Genomic DNA, 6049 nt, shown 5'->3' on the forward strand with positions numbered 1-6049 from the left:
TACACAGAAAAGTTTAGTTTGTGTTTTTTTTTTTATTAAAGAAATTAGGGATGAGTCGAAATAATTTTTTGTGGTGATCAGCATTATGTCAGAAATGCTGTCGATTGAGCTTAACTTGTATCGAACCCGGAATATTCCTTTAAAAGGGCATTCAGTATTTCTCTAGCTAGCGTTAGCATTTCTCTTCTTCGTGTACTTTAAGTACCGACACGACTGCGGTGTTGGACGCTGTACTGCCATCTATCGGCGTAAATCAGCACGATCGTCTCCCCCGCCAGCTCTGTAATATCACTTACATAGGGAAAATGTCGGAGTTATTTCTAAAGTTATTTATTACTCCTATCATATAATTGCTTTGCCTAAAAACAAACGTCAGAATTCGAGTGAACAGACTTCTACAGTACAGTTAAGGACAGATTGTTATAATCCCTCATATCAATAATATTTGGAGACTGTTTTGTCTCCAAGCAAACCAACGTCATGGTTTATTCAAAATCAACAACAATCGCTTTGCCAAGCAACTAAACGAATGAAGACGTGTGACGTTTCATAGATGAGCCCCTTCACCATAGCTGTGATAACAAAGAAAAGAAAATGACGCGTTGATTTCCGGTTTCGTTCGTCAACACCGCTGAAAAATGTCCGTTACTAACATAGGTTGACTGCACACGCCATTTTAAAAACGTGTGCGTTACATACAATTTAAAGACGTTTAAATCGTCAATGTTTGGAGGATTACAGGGTTTATGGCGTTACATCGTCATGGCAACAAAACTTGTAAAATTGTACAGCTTTACACAGACAAGTTTAGCTTGTGTTTGTTTTTTGTTTTTATTAAAGAAATGAGAGATGAGTAGAATTCTTTTTTTTATGTGGTGATAAGTATTATGTCAGAAATGCTTTAGATTGAGCTTAACGCGCTTTACACGTTGATTTCCGGTTACGTTCGTAAACACCGCTGAAAACTGTCCGTTACTAACATACGTTGACTGCACACGTCATTTTAAAAACGTGTGTTTTACATAAGATTTAAATACGTTTACATCGTCATTTTTGGAGGATTACAGGGTTTATGGCGTTACATCGTCATGGCAACAAACATATAAAATTGTATACAGCTTTACACAGAAAAGTTTTGTTTGTGTTTTTTTTTTACTAAAGAAATGAGGGACAAGTCGAAATAATTTTTTGTGGTGATCAGTATTATGTCAGATGTGCTGTCGATTGAGTTTAACGCGCTTTACGCGTTGCTTTCCGGTTACGTTCATCAACACTGCTGAAAACTGTCCGTTACTAACAGACAGGGCTGGACTGGTAATCTGACATAACGGCCATTTTCCCGGTGGGCCGACGCACTTTGGGTGGGGTGTTGTTCGCTGTCCTTTTCTGGTTCTGCATAACGCGGCGGCTCATTGTTGCTTATCGCGGCCCATTCGGCACGTTGTGCGGCCGAACCACAAGCCCACTCAGTTTGGCCCTGATCGGCCCAAAAGTGCGTCGGCCCACCGGGAAAATGCCCAGTATGCCAGATTAGCAGTCCAGCCCTGGGCCGATCAAGGGCGGAATGGCCATTGGAAGAACCGAGCGGGCCGGTGGGTCAGCCGCGAAACGTGCTGAATGGGCCGCGATAAGCTAAAACGAGCCGTCGCGTTATGAAGAACAGACCACAAAACGTAGACACGCGTATAGACAATGAGTGTGAGGATTTCCTTCTTCAACGTTGGGTCGTGTCCTGTCAACATGGTGGAACACACTGAAGGTGGTGACCCGCACCTCAAGTGTGCAAGTCCAAGTGTGGAAAAGGCCTTTTCATGTCAGGATGATTCTTATCTTTGTGTTCTACATCTCAGAAATCATCTTTGAGAAGATTCCCTTTATGCTGTGAATATGCCAAGCAACACGTCACTATTACTTGATGCACACGAAGGCCGCGGGCAGAAATACTGACTCAGTTTGCTAACATGTGCTGTGATAAAGAGCGATCGATTGAGTGTGCTGCTCCACAGGGTTCGTGTGAAAGCCCATTGATGGCTAAAGCTTGAGTAACCTGAGATCAGGGGGTCTCAATCCATCATTAACCCCCTCAGATGGGCAACATTAAGCAGCAGGCAAAATATTTCCATTTTTCCATCAATATTTTATCACGTGCAAAGCCGGAAACAAAGACAGAGTAGCTTTAAAGGTAATAGCCCCCCATCTGTTTTATAGATCTGAGAGGAGGGGCAGTTTTTGCCCTTTGACAGGAACAGACATCTGAAGACACTAGAAACACATGAATACAAGAGTCGTATGTCAGACAGACATGCTTTGTGGTAACTCATGTTCCTAAAATGGTAACCATTCTAAATTGTTTTCCAAGGGACAGTTTGGCCAAAAGTCAAAATTCTGTTCTCATTTATTCACACTCATGTTGTTCCAAACCGGTAGGACTTTCCTCTTTCCGTGGAAGGGAGAGTGTTACCTCAGTCGTTCATTGTCTGGTGAAAATATGCAGTGAAAGTAAAAGCACAAATGGCGCAGGTGTCGTACATAGTAGTAGGGATTTGTTCCAATCACAAAGTATGATTTTGCTCTGAGGTCTCCTAGGCAACCAAATTGGCCCGGTTGCTAGGGAGGGTAGAGTAACATGTGGTAACCTCCTCTTGGTCGCTAAAATGTGGTTCTCGCTTTCAGTTGGGGCGCATGGTGAGTTGTGCGTGGATGCCATGGAGAATAGCGTGAAGCATCCACACGCGCTACGTCTCCGCGGTAACGTGCTCAACAAGCCACGTGACAAGATGCGCGGATTGACGGACTCAGACGCGGAGGCAACTGAGATTCGTTCTCCACTACCCGGATTGAGGCGAGTGTAGCGGGAGCTGGTAGATAGCTGTGCAGTGTGTAAACCTCACTCTCCTGACCTCAAGAGGTGCATTTAGGTGCACTAAAGGTGCCTTTAGCCTCCTTGTTTGCGCACCCCCTCCCATGCCAGAGACGCCGGTTCGAGTCCCGTTCGGAGCGAGTCCGGGTTGGGAGAAAACGTAAACATTTAACATGACAGATGAGAGCATATTTTTAATCGTGGATGATGGCTTTGTTCATTTTTCTACATATAACTACAATACTGTTTGTACTTAGCATGATTTTAATTGGAAAAACATTTTTGTGTATCATAGAAGTACGAAAATGGCGGGTTTGTAACGAGACAAGGACATACATTAGTCATTTGCATTGCATAAAATATATGGAATGAGTAACCACATTTGTTTAAAGATGTTTCCTTTCTTAAAATAAAGTGTTGGATAGGAGGCAAGCTACAATTTGATGCCTGTGTTGTATGGATTTAAAATTCTGTTTGTTGATTGGTTGATCGCTATGGGAATAAAAGTCGTACCTTTTCGTATGAGCCAATTCGTAGTATTTTTTAAATTTTCGACATCTTGTATGAATTATAACGAATTGTCACGAGACTGTGTTGGATGTATCATATATATAAATGTATGTTTTCTGATTGGTTGATCTCAATAGAAATAAAAGTCGTACCTTTTCGTACGAGCCAATTCGTACGATATCTTACATTTTCGACATCTCATACGAATTATAACGAATTGTTATGAGACTGTGTTGGATGCATCATATATTTAAAATGTATGTTTGTTGATTGGTTGATATCTATAGAAATAAAAGTCGTAATATTCGTACGAGTCAATTCGTATGATATCTTACATTTTCGACATCTCGTACGAATTATAACGAATTGTCATGAGACTGTGTTGGATGCATCATATATTTAAATGTATGTTTGTTGATTGGTTGATATCTATAGAAATAAAAGTTGTAACTTTTCCTACAAGCCAATTCATAGTATTTCTTACGTTTTCGACATCTCATACGAATTATAACGAATTGTCATGAGACTGTGTTGGATGCATCATATATGTTAAATTCTGTTTTCTGATTGGTTGATATCTATAGAAATAAAAGTCGTAATTTCCGTACGATATCTTACGTTTGTGACATCTCATACAAATTATTACAAGTTGTGATGACCCACCAGTTGAAAAGTACTCCAATGCATGGCACCATCATTTATCTGTTGATAATAACTTGGATGTTTTTCTTGATGTTTTCTGTGAAGCTCTCGTGTGTTAGACTGTCAGTCTTGTGCGTATGCTTTAAAATGTTGTTGTTGTTGAAGTTGCATTAGCACAGAAAGCTTTCTGCGCCTTTCGAGATCCGCCCCCATTGGCTGTAATCACTGGACAACAGAGAAAGCAAACTGATAACAGAAGTCTGTCTCCGAACATGCTGGGAGATGTGCACAAACAACTGCATTTACCTGTTATTACCTCACAGTCACCAATACCAATACAATGAAGAGAAACTGAAAGCAGGACAGGTGGAGAAGAATTGAGGGTGGGCCAAGGGATGGAGAACAGCAGGACAGGGTCAAGTCGTCCCAGCGGAAAGACAGAAACTGTGGAAAAACATCCGTAATTTTCACCACAGGGTCTCTGTGTAATTGAGTCTTGAAAGTGTTTGTACCGCACACAAAAACTCGAGTAAAGTGGCCGAGTTTACAGTCAAACAATAAGGCAAAAGAACAGAGTAAATGCGACTGTGAGAATAGTGTTTAGTTCTCTTCCTTTCTTCCCGTTGAAAGCATGCTGTACGACATCTGTCTGTGCTTCCGCAGGATCTGCATCCAAACTATTCATCTACCAAACTTACTTTCTTTCTTTGTTATCTGCGTTGGTGGTGGAGAATTTCCTGTGAATTGCTTTAGCATTTATTAACCATGAGGAGGTCTCCACATTCTTCATTAGGCAACTTATGAGAGATCTCTTCAATATTTTTGTAGCATCTCCTAGATGGCCGCGAGAGTAAATGGAAAGCAAATGGAAGGATCTGAAGTTTTTCCTGAGTTTCAGAAGAGATCTTGATGAGAAGTCTGCAATCAAAGATCAAATGAGCTCAACTATGCTATTCATGTGTTTATTTATAGCTCTATACTCATTCATGTGCAGGGCTGGACTGGTAATCTGGCATACCGGGCAATTTCCTGGTGGGCCGATGCACTTTGGGGCCGATCCGGGGCGGACTGGCCATGGTGGCAAAAATGAGCCGCCGTGTAATGCAGAACAAACACAAAACGGCAGAAAAGGACAGCGAACAACCCCCCTTCAACAGCTCACCCCCCCATCAATTGTAAAATCCGAGTTGATTTCTCTTCCCAGTCCAGCCCATAGACTGTAAAAAAAGATGGCCGACGCCCCTTCGCTCTTTTCCATTGGTGAGAACTGAAGCCGCCAGTGTCCTGATATGGCGCTGACATCTTGGGACTTGAGTCTGCGCAGTTGCGATTTCGGGACCAGACCTGCGCAGTAGTGAGCAGGAAGTAAAGCCGCGAAATCAAGGCCCCGCCCTCACTCTCGCTGAATCAATCACAAGCACACGCCCCTTTTGAATTATGATGGTGTGAAATAATTAATTATAGAAATTTAGATATGACATTTAAAGCTCCAATCTCCTCAGTCCTCCGAAGATCCTGAAAAAAAGTCAGTTGGTGCTTCAGTGACTACTTCGCTCAGAGAACCTGTCAATCACAGCTGTCAATCATGATGTCACAGCACCGTTTTTATAGCATCAAATAACTAAAAACAAACTTATTTTGAAAACAAACACTTGAAATGACATCAACGTGATAGAAACGACAGTAAATGACAGAAACTATCTTTGGAAAAAAGATATGTGAAGTGTAATTGAATTGTTTAGTTGGTCTCACGTCCCGTTGAATAACATGGGGAGGCGGGGCTTATGACCTATACTAGGACCAGCCACCGGGGGGCGATCGAGACGTTTTGGCTTCACTTTTGAAGGCTTGTGCGGCACACTTGGTCCAGCCCTGTTCATGTGACTAATTTTTGTCTATGTTTATTCCTCAAAAATTATTTTAGGGTTAATCTGAGCCAAAGTGAAACCTCAATGAAACTCCTGAGCGATGAAAGAGCAACCTCTGAGCGATGACATGTTCCCTTGGGATAGCATAGCATGCAAATGCTTCTAAATA

Source organism: Xyrauchen texanus, chromosome 4 (genome assembly GCF_025860055.1).
Source record: "Xyrauchen texanus isolate HMW12.3.18 chromosome 4, RBS_HiC_50CHRs, whole genome shotgun sequence".
NCBI classification, from domain to species: domain Eukaryota; kingdom Metazoa; phylum Chordata; class Actinopteri; order Cypriniformes; family Catostomidae; genus Xyrauchen; species Xyrauchen texanus.